The 12,218-nt window shown below is 29.0% G+C and overlaps 1 pseudogene; it reads right to left on the bottom strand.

The window, feature by feature from the left end:
• Positions 1-21: 21 nt before the first annotated feature.
• LOC124913374 lies at positions 22-1,505 on the bottom strand (annotated as a pseudogene).
• Between the last annotated feature and the right edge of the window lie 10,713 nt (positions 1,506-12,218).

The raw sequence follows: 12,218 nt of genomic DNA, 5'->3' as shown, positions 1-12,218 counted from the left end.
TGGAGGAATACTTACAAATCACTAAATGGGAAGAACAGAAAGTGATGAAGATCTTTTATTCATACCGATGAAGAACAGTATTACCCCAAACAATGCTAAATTCTAAACAAAAAAACAAAAAAATGACCATCAATTATGTTCCTTATCTTGAATCATAATGAGAAAATGGACTGTTATTTGTACCTGTGTAAACTTAACAAAAAGTTAACCATATGCTTTTCTGTCATCATCGTAGTTGTAGAAGTTGTACAAGATTGGAGTGTCTATCAATTTGTGAAGAAGCTGAAACAGAACTAAACTGTGTGAGATGAATTCAATATCAAATTCTGATAAAAAAGAAAAAGATTATACCTACTACAGACCAGTAAATAGGCTCTAATTGAACTCCCAAAGATGAAAAGAAAGCTTCCCAATTCCTTTATAACAATTTAAGCTGCAATTAAATATTTGATCTGTCAAAGAAAAGAACAATAATATCAGAAAAAAATTATGTTTTTTTTTCAAAACCATCTTATATCAGACTGACTAGCTGATTATTACTTCAACATCTGACACTTTCAAACCAGTATGATCAGTAGCATGTTTCAAGAAGATGTTGAACTTTGGTTTCAGGGTCTTGGCCGCTGGTCCACCATCAACCCCAAATTCACTGAACCCCTGAGAACCAACATCAATGGTTTATTAGAAGGATGTTATCATCATTATCTTCCATTTGCATAAAGGGAAAGATGAATACTAATATATTAACAAATATCAAAGGCTACCATTTTCCTTTTGTTACCTTCAGAATCAACAACTTATAAAAACTTAGATAAGAAGATCTACAAAGCTATGTTACAAATATACTAAAGAAGATCAGATAAACCTAGACAGAGACCTTCATAGCCATGAAATTTGAGAAATTACAGTCAATGTTCATCTTCAACAGAGAGTGAACAAAACTACAATCATAGATACACTATTTTATCACAAAAGAATACACCCTGGGTAACTAAAACATACAAAAATTAGATCTATTGTAGAAGTATCAAGGATTAGCGATCAATAGCCAGAAAATCATCAAATGCGGTATTAAACCAACGAGATCTATTGATTAGAATTCTCATCATGATAAGCTAGCTAAACATATTATTGGAGAATGAAACAAAGTTCATCTATATCTTCCAACAACAGCAAACTACGAAGCAATAAATCATAGCATGAGATGAAACTACGGAATCGAGAAAAGAACGTGCTTAAATAGGAAGAGCGAAAGCATAAAAGGATGGATCTGATTAAAGAAGGCAAAGAAGCTAGCTTACTCTTGCCAAGCTGAGAGAATGAAGACGAAAACGAAGAGAAGTCTGCCGATGAATGAAATGAAAGCCATTGATGCAGAAATCCGTAACTTAGAAGAATTTAAATCAAAATCTTACTCTTCTCCGAATCTCGATGTGTAAAGTTGAAGGAGAGAGATGGTGTCCGGGGAAGACGAAGCGGCGCGGATGGAGGATGATGTTAGTCAGCAAAATGAAAGAAACCTAATGGAGAGAAAATATTAATAATTGTTCTAAACTTTTCAGTTTATTGGTGCAAACCCAAATTAGTAAATCCATTACAAATGCATCATTAAAATAGCCCATATATTATTTGAAAAAAGCCCATACAAAATTCACAATATTATTAAAATAGCCCAATTATAAATTTATTAAATTTGACTTAAAATTATAAATAATTTATTTAATAACTAATTTTATTATATTATTTATTTTAAAAAATATTTATTTTATTTAATAGAGTATAATTCTATTTAATTAATTTAATATTAATAATGAATTTATATTTAATTAACTCAAAATATTAATAAATTTTAGGTTTGAGATAAAAATTAGCATATAATTTAATTTTAAAAAATAATAGTCTATATTATTACAAAAACAAAATTTAAAATAAAAAATTATAAAATATTAAAACAAAATTTTATCTAACTATTTGCTTATAATTTTTTTTAAAGGAATTATAAAATAAGGGTTGTCAAACATATTGAAAGAAAGGTTGGCAAAAACATTTTTTTTTCTGACTTTTGCCAACGCTTAATATGGGTTGGCGATTATGTGTCGCCCAAAGCCTATTTTGTTGTAGTGACCTAATCCTAAATTTCAATGGAGGAGCTTAAATCTGCGATCTCTCTAATCTTCAACTCCAAAGCATCTCTTGAATCGTACTTATATGGCGTCCAAATCGATTCTGATTCATCTGACGCTCTTCAGAAAGAATTGATCCTTTTGCGAAATGCCTATGCACGTTTTGGTTCCTTAAGTTGCTGTGTCTTCTCTCTATTTGCAGATCAGCAAGTAATTCAGGACGTAAACGCAAACGCGAATCTGCAGGTAAACGATGAGGTGGTAATAGGAAAGGCATTAAGAGAGTTTGAAGATCGCTTGGAGAAGAAAATAGAACAAGCGATCAAACGGGTTGCTGATGATCAATCGGAGGTGATGAATCGTTTGAAACAGAAGCATGCTGAGACGGAAGGAGACGTTGAGAAGTTGAGGGTGCAGGAAGCCAAGGATGATCTTGAATTCGCCGAAGTCATCTATGAAATTGAGGAATTGAAGAAAGAAAGAAATAAGGAATGGTGGGAGAAAAACAAGTTGCAGAAAATGTTGAATGAGATAAATGTTGCATATCAATCTAATACTAACAGTTTTCCAGATTGGTTTCGTGTTCAAATGTCTGATTTGAGTGATCTTCAAAGTTTTGTCTAAGAACATCTTTTTATCTTTTTTTTTTAATGTTTTTATTTTAAATTATTTTATTTTACTCTATTCAAATAAGTAAATTTGGTTATAAATTCCTAAATTGTTTTCATACGAGATGAAATTTAACAAGCATAAACTATTAAAAAAATATTAATAATGGAAAAAATGAAGTTAGAATAGGATGTATTCATAGTTAAAATATTAAATTTATTCTTAGTTGTCACAATTTTTTAAATATATATTTGGTTGTTCAAAACACTTAAGGTATACATGACTTTATTTTTTGTTAAACAATTATTAATAAAATTAGCATGGATCTCATGCATTTTTTATATTATTTAAATATTTCACTTGATTTTAATTTGTAAAATATCAATTTAAATTTAATATTTTTAAAGTTTAAATATTTTTAAATATTTCAATTGAGTATATAAAGTTTGAAAAACATATAAAAAAAAAATGAATATGGACCAATCATATAAATTAACAACATCAATTGTGAGAACTTTTTTTTAGAAAAGATCATCAAATATTAACTTTTAGATAAAATTACAAATCAAATTATATAAAAATTTACTATGATCTAATATTCTTTATTATTATTTACTTATTTAAAAAATAAATATTTCAAAATTATCTAACCAATTTATTTGCGTTTTTATTGATATTTATTGAACATAAAAAAATGGAATAAAATTAATTGTTTAAGAACAAATATATTAAAATAATAAACAATTAGATAAATATAAAAAATATTTAAAATTAATATATACATATATATTAATAAATATATAAAATATGTGATAATAAAATTGTTATATATAATGTCTTAATTTGTTTTCTATAATTATTATTATTATAATAGATAATTGTACAAATATTATAAATAATTAAAATTAATATAATAATTAATTAAAAAAATATGTGCTAATAAAAAAATTGTTCATACAATGTCTTATTTTGTTTTTTATAATAATAAATTAGTATGATATATAATTAGACAAATATTAAAAAATATTTAAAATTAATATATACATATATATTAATAAATATATAAAATATGTGATAATAAAATTGTTATATATAATGTCTTAATTTGTTTTCTATAATTATTATTATTATAATAGATAATTGTACAAATATTATAAATAATTAAAATTAATATAATAATTAATTAAAAAAATATGTGCTAATAAAAAAATTGTTCATACAATGTCTTATTTTGTTTTTTATAATAATAAATTAGTATGATATATAATTAGACAAATATTAAAAAATATTTAAAATTAATATATATAAATAATGAATTAAATAAATAAAATATAGTAATAAATAAATAATTTTTTCGAGTGTCTTAATTTATTTTTTTAAATAATAAATAAGTCTTAAATACATCTCCTAATAAATTTAAAACTTAACATATTTATAGTTAAATATATTTTTATTTTTTTAATTTAAATATATTTGTTAATTTATTTTACAGTTTTTATTTTTAACAATAATTTTTTATTTTTTTTATTTCAGTTTTTTTAATTTATAATATAATAAATTCATATTGATATTTTTATTTTTAAGTTTTATCGTGAATTCTAAAATATTATTTTAAATATATAATGTCTTATTTTATAATAATAATAAATAAATTAAAAATATATTTTAATTTCTTGTCTCATTTTAAAATTTAACATATTTAGTTAAATATATTTTAATTTTTTATTTCTAATTAATATTTTTTAAAATTATACATATATAAAAATATTATAAATGAAAATAAAAATATTTATTATATTTTATGAATTTTTTATGTATATATATATATATATAAATAATTAATCGTTTTAATATTAAAAAAGAAAAAAAAATACATTATTAAAATCTCTTGACACATATTAATCATATACATTATCTTTCATTATGAACCCTAATTAACCATTCTTAATCCCACCATACTACGGCTTTTGGCATGATCTTGGCTTTGACTCACTCTCTCTTGAAGAACTTTGGGTTGTTCAAATGCATTCTTAAACATTTGATTTCCCCTTTCAGTATGATCTTAGGCCTTAAATTACCCTCCGACTTTACTCAAAAGTCGACATTCCTAATATTCGACACCTTTCATTATGATCTTGTGCCCTAAATCTTCCTTCGTGTACGAAACTTTAGGTTTTATCACAAATATTTTCTTTACAAAAGCCAACATTCCCTGAGTGAACGAACCCTGAAGTTTTCTCACAAATGTTTACTTTACTCAAGGCGACATTCCCTTTGTAGCCGAACCTTAGGTTTTATCACTAATATTTGTGTTACTCCAGTCTAGGGCTGCAAATGAGTCAAGCCGCTCGTAAGCTGCTCGCGAGCCGCTCGGTCAAAGCTCGGCTTGAGCTTAACTTTGATCGAGTTCGAGTCGAGCTCGAGCCGACTCGTTTAATAATCGAGCCGAGCTCGAGCTCATATAATGTTTGATCGATGACTTGTCGAGCTTTTTCGAGCCTGAAAATATATAATATATTTATTTATTTTTTTAATATTAAAACTTAAAATTTAAAACAATGTTTTTTTTTCTCTCTTTCTTCAAAGCCAATATAAAAGGCCCACAATCCAAATTATTATATTATATTGTCATAAAATAAAACCCTAATTTCTAACGTATGAATCATAAGTGACTCTTCATCTATTTTTCTTCTTATTTCTACCGTCATCATCCTTTCTTATTCTTATTCCTCCGTCTTCACCATTTCTTCTTTTTTTTTCTTCTTCTTCTGTCTTCACCATTTCTTCTTCTTTCATCTTTATCATTACTTTCACTCATTCATAATAGATTAATACATTTTTTTATGTTATCTCTCATCTACATTATTTCTCTCATTCATTCACAAAAAATCTACAGGTAATTAAAATATATTTTTATTTCTACGATATTTATTGCTCCTACTTTTAAATAATCTTGATTTTCTTTTGTATTATGAAAAATTTGTGATTATATAGATCGTTCATATATATATATATATATATATATATATATATTGATCAGCAAAATACGTTTAAGGGCATCACCATAAATATAGAAAAATACATATTATATATAATGGTTTACAATTTATATAAGGATTAGATTGATGATAGAAAAAAGGTAGACAATATTATATTATATATTATATTGAAAGAGATAAAAAAAAATTAATATATTATATATAATGAAGAGATAAAAAATGTTAATTATATATTATATATAATATGTTGTGAGAGAAAATGAATTTACAAGATTAATAATATATTATAATATATAAATAAATTAATAGTTTCTTTTTATGAATAAGAAAATAAATTCTTGTTATATTTGTACCCAAATAATTTAAATATATATAATAATATTTATTAATAAAAACTGTGGTTAAATTTGTTTTTTCTCGATATCTACTCTTAAAGTAAGTTAAATTTTAGTTATTTGTTTTAACATGTATTTTTTATATTAATTATTTTTAAACTTAAACATTTTATATTAAAAAGTATTAATATATTGAATGTTCAAACAATTTATATAGTTTTGTACTTTAATTTTGGAATTTTATATTTTAGAATTTTGATTAGTAATGGTGGTTTGATTCTTTTTGGATTATCATGTTTTTAGAATTTTAAATAGTTATAACTGTTTCATATTTTCATTTTAAAATATTATATTTTAAATGTTGAATATATATGAAAAATTGATATTTTCATTTTGAAATAAATTTTAGTTTGAGCTTGAGTTCGAACTCGAGCTTGAGTTTGAGTTCGACTTTTTCGAGTCGAGCCGAGCTTATAGGTAAATAGTCGAGTCGAGCTCGAACTCAAATTTATAAACGTGTTCGAGCTCAAGCTCGAGCTCGAGTCGAGCTAATAAATACTAAATCGAGTCGAGCTCGAGCTCAAGCAAGTTCGAGCTCGACTCGGCTCATTTGCAGCCCTAATCAAGCCGACATTCTCGCTTCCGCTTTATCCAACAATGTTGGCGTACCTACATATAATAATTATTTTAGAGTGATTTCCATTTATAATTGTTGATTTTTTTTTATAATTTTGTGTATCTATATATATTTTGTATGTTACATTTTCAATAACTATATATTATATAAATTATTCATACTCATCAAAAAAAATATAATAAAAATAAAAATATCTTATCTTAATATTAACTAAAAATCTTTCTTATTAATAATGATGATTGTAAGCACTGAAAAATTACATCCCAATTTATAATATTAAAATAATTATTTTTAAAACCTACATTAAAATAATTAACCCCATGCCAAAAACCTACTTAAAATAATTAATTAGGATTAATTAATATGTTAATTAATCAAATTAATTAAGAGTTAATGCCAAAATAAAAATAAATAAAAATTATTTAGGATAAATGTTATACCCATAATGTCTCAAAAAAAAATTTGAAAAATTAAATGACAAAGATAAATAATTAAGAGTGAATTTTGTATTCAATTCAGTTAAAAAATTATTTATTTAAATACTAAACATATACAAAAAAAAAATAATAAAATAAATTGATAAAATATTTTTCATATTTATTTTAATATTTTGTGTAATTACAAAAAATAAAATTGAAGCCAAAAAATAGAAAAAAATTCAATTTCAAACAAACTCTTAAGGTTTTATAAATAAAATAAAACTACAACCTAGTGTGGCCGAAATTAAAGAAATCAACTACATCAGGAATTTCATCCATCAGATGACCACTTGATCTTCATCCAACAAGTTAGGACGCTCCATGTAGCCGGTTGTAGCAGAGAAGACGCGCGCCCAGGTAGTAGTCGATCACAAAACGACTATTAGTTGAAACGCTAAAGGACCGCTCAAACGTCACGTCATCGCCTTAGCCACAAAATGATGTTGTTTCACCCTTCGAATGTCTTCTTCGTCGCGACACCGGAGCAGATAAGAACAATCGTCTCTGATCTTCAAGTCAAAGTGAACTCTCTCGATAGTCCACCAAATGACTTGATTCAAAGGCCAAAATGATCACGTTGAGATCGTGATCATTTCCCCTACTATAATAGGCCTTGTCACGACCTATTCGGTGACTGCTAGCCAAGAACAGTCAAAAACATTAATGGATTTTGGCTTATTTAGGTCACTAGGCTTCGTGAACCAACCTAAGAGGAGTATAAATACCACCCTCAAGTAATTCCGAAACTAACCAACCAACATATCCCTCTTAAATCGAAGAAATTCGAAATCTTCCATTAAAGCATGAAGTTTTCGGATTTTTTGAAATTTATGTTTTAAGGCTTAGAAGCTCGGTTTTTGCATCTAGAAAGCTTCAATAAAGATCAAGGAGTGTTCTTCAATCCTTGGTAAGGTTTCAATCCTCCTTAAATTTATATTTACAGTTTGAATTTGGAATTTTTATATTTCAAATTACAAAAGCTTGTATGCTTGTTATTTATGTGATTTGATGATTGGATATTGATCCTAAGATCATTTAAAAACTATCGGGATAGGGTAGAATCAATACATCAACCTAATAATGAAAACCCAAATTTGAATTTTCTAAATAAAAAAACGGGTTTACTATTCTTGGGTTAATTCGATCGAATCACAACCCAAAAAGCTTCCAAGCATGATTGTAATGATGTTGAGCAACTATTTGGATCATGTTTGATCCATCCCGATCATGTTTGATCAAAATCATATTTCAAGTAAAATGAAATTTTTTTGATGTTATTTAATTGGTCAAAACAAACAGTCAGTGTTCTTGTTTTAATATCAATCAAGTATATGTGATATAGGGAAACTATTGCATAACTTCTTTTACTTCAAAACAACTTGAAAATTAAAATCTCAAATTTTGATCACAAACTGTTTTGAACAAATTGATCATCATCCAGGTCGATCCATACCTTGAGATGATGAGGAATCTTTTTCTTGGAGCTTTGTGAAGCTACCCAAACTCTTTGATCAAAAAATTTTACTTAAAAAAATTATTTTTAAAACTATGTTAGGATCAGTGCAACCAATAGAGACTAGGGTCTGACTATTGTTAGAAACTTCTTAAAAACGGTTTGATATAAATCATGTGAGGGATTGATATCACTTTCTATTATTCGCAAACCTTCACAAACTCTTGAAACGATTCAAGTACGAAAATGTTTGTTTGGGTTTGAAGCTTTGAATCAACGAGAAAGGAAAGATTACATCAAGCTGTTTATGGATGTTCGGAGCAAACTCTCCTACGTCACCCTTTCTTCCAACAACTGGAAGAATTTCACTAAATACTTCTTTGAATCAAATACAGTTTGTTGAACTAGATAAAACACAATGTTGAACAGAACAACCTCTATTCAACTTACAATATTAAGAACAATATTCTCTCAGCTAGACAATTTTGATTCTTTCTCTCTTGAACTTGGAAGATGATAGAAATCAGTAAGTGCAAGAGTCAATAGTAGGATTGTGAGCAAAAGTATCCGGTTGATTCAACTGTTGTCCTTGAGCATCTATAAGTAGTGGAAGGACACCAACGGTCGAATCTTCTTCATGGACACGTGGCAAGCGTCCATTGGAAAGCCCCCATAGTACAAGAGTACAGTAGACTCTGTGCACATGGATCGTGGTCGTACTAAATGGTAGAGCACCTGATATTCTTCTAGTACAGTCCCGTATTGAACAAGTACTGGGAAGAATATTCGTGTACGTGGCATTCATTCATTTGATGCAAATAGCTGGCGTACTGGACTGCAAGGAAAAGTGGAGCAGGAGTAGCGTACATCTAGTTGATCGTGGGTAGACGTATGCTAACTTCAAACAGCTGCTGAAGCGAGGCATTAGACGTGCTCCATTAGAATGCCAAGTCTAAGGGAGTTGGACGTCGACGTCTAAAAGCGTGTTTCATTAGACCACCAAGTCTAATGGAGTTAGACTGCACGTCTAACTACGCATCTGTTAGACTGCACGTCTAACTACGCATCCGTTAGACTGCACGTCTAACTACGCATCTGTTAAACTTCACGTCTAACTATGTATCTGTTAGACTGCACGTCTAACTACGTATCTATTAGATTGCACGTCTAACTACGTATATGTTAGACTAAACGTCTAACTACGTATGATATCTAATAAGCCTGCTTTAGAGTAGGTTTGAATTAGTGACGTTTAATGCACCTGCATACACACAATTAGATTGCTTAGCTTTATTCTCAACTTATTAAGTTATAATTAACACATCATCAAAATAAGATTGGTCATAGAATACACTTATTCTCTTAATTATTTTAAACAAAATAATTTAACCCAACAATTTCCCTTTTTTGATGATGTTAAAACTTAATTAGAAGATTAAAAATTCATGGTTTTCAACAAACAGCCAGGCAATAGAAGAGTAAAAGATCATATATTCAGAAGTTCATGAAATACATAATATGATTCGAAAATTTTTCAACAGCAAAAGATTTTCTTTCCCCCTAAATTTAAGGCATCTTTTCCTTTCCCCCCTTTTTAACATCATAAAGAGAGATTGATTCCTAATTGGCCCTTGCAGCCAAAAGAATCTCCCGATTTCTTCTTTTGATCTTCATCTTTCCTACTCTAAGAACATAGTCAAGAACCTTTTAATAGGTCAAGACTTTGGAATATTTGATAAGGATCCCTGGAGACTCCATGCGAGACATGAGAGTGGGAAGGAACATGCTAAGTTGAGCGGCATATCCAAGGGATCTTCTTATAGGGGAAATCATTTCCATGATGTTTTTGAAGATGATTCGAGACCAGTTGATTGTTGTTCCCTTAGAGATAGCGATCATCATCTCGAAGACCAACTTCAAGTACGAATTAGAGAATCCCTTAGCCAGGAGGGACTTGGAAATGATATCATTCAACAAAGAGAACTCAACCTTCATATTCGATTTTAGTCCGTGAGAATCAACGGGAACGAGATTTCCATAAATGAATGTGTTGGAGAACGTGAGTCTCATCTATGATAGGGCCTCTTCAAAAGATGTAGGGAACTCAGAAATTCCCTCAGAAGGAAGATTGAAGAATAGGGCAAAGGATTCTTTAGTGAAACTTACAGTTTTATTGAAGATTTTTGCAATGACAGTCCTATTGTCGTAAAGACCACAACTTTTAAAGAACTCACGAATCTCTGGTTTATGCATAATCACAAGAGCCTTGAGAAAATTTTCAAGGCCGAAAGCTTTTAACGATTTGAACATAGTTATCATTTCGGGAAAAACTATTGATGATACTGAGTCAAAATTAATATGAAGGGTGGATGGAGCAAAGGAATTCATTTCAAATATTGATTGATGTAAAAAGTTGAAATTCTAAGAGACACTCGAGAGGTTCTTAGAGAGATAGAATGCTCAGATTCACAAAGCATAATGAAAATCTTTGAATATGATGATTTCTTTTAAAGGGCTAGGCTGACGTACAAGAAGGTAATGAGTATATGAACCGTCAAAAATAGAAAGAGTCTTTTCCCAAGAAAACCCAGCATTTAAGAGTAATCATGAAATGAGGTTACTAATGATATGCGTAAGAGGAAGGGTTATCAAAGGTTTTAGTCACACATTTAACATTGAGAAACACATGTCTTCAAGTTATTTGGTATAAGACTGTTCAATTTTTGGCGGGAATAGTACATAGACAGGCAATGTATCGGCGGACAGCTGTCCCACTCGCCCGAGGATGAGAGGACTAAATACACACGTAGTTAGACGTCTTAGACTATCCACATTCTTTGCCTTTAAGATGAATAAACGTTCATTAGACTTCAAAGTCTAATAGCATTTGTCTTATAGACATCCAACGGTCTATTAGACGTTGGACGTCTAATTAAGCTTAGACACCACGCATTAGATGTGTGTCTGGTTAGACGTTAGCGTCTCACTACGTTTATCTTATAGACGTCCAAAAGTCCATTAGAATTTGACGTTTAATCGCGTAGGCATTATACCAAGACATTTATTCAACCATGAAGCTTCGACTGCTTAAGCATAAGACCGTCTAAATAGATGCGTTCATTAGACGTCTGATCCATTAGGCCAATGGAGACCTTCGTCTACACATATCTGACCAAAACATTTTAAACAATATGTTTTTCCCCCTCAATTTATGCATAATCAGTTCAAGCAAATCAGTCAAGATCAACAAGCCCTAAAATATTTCTAAAGTAAGAAAACTTAGTCTCGATTAGTGGCTTTGTGAAGACTTCTGCCACTTGTTGATCTGTAGGGACATATTCAAGGCGAATATGCTTCTAACTGACGTGCTCTCGGATGAAGTGATGTCTAATTTCAATGTGCTTTGTCCAAGAGTGCAGAATTGGATTGTAAGTGATAGCAATTGTACTTGTGTTGTCACAGAAGATTGGAGATTCCTCTGCTTCAATTCCATAATCCCTCAATTGTTGTTGGATCTAAAGGAGCTGAGAACAATAACTTTCTGGTGCAAGATACTCAGCTTCAACTGTAGATGTGGCAACAG

The sequence above is a fragment of the Impatiens glandulifera genome, chromosome 8 (assembly GCF_907164915.1).
Source record: "Impatiens glandulifera chromosome 8, dImpGla2.1, whole genome shotgun sequence".
Taxonomy (NCBI): domain Eukaryota; kingdom Viridiplantae; phylum Streptophyta; class Magnoliopsida; order Ericales; family Balsaminaceae; genus Impatiens; species Impatiens glandulifera.
This window is presented reverse-complemented; position numbering and strand designations above follow the sequence as displayed.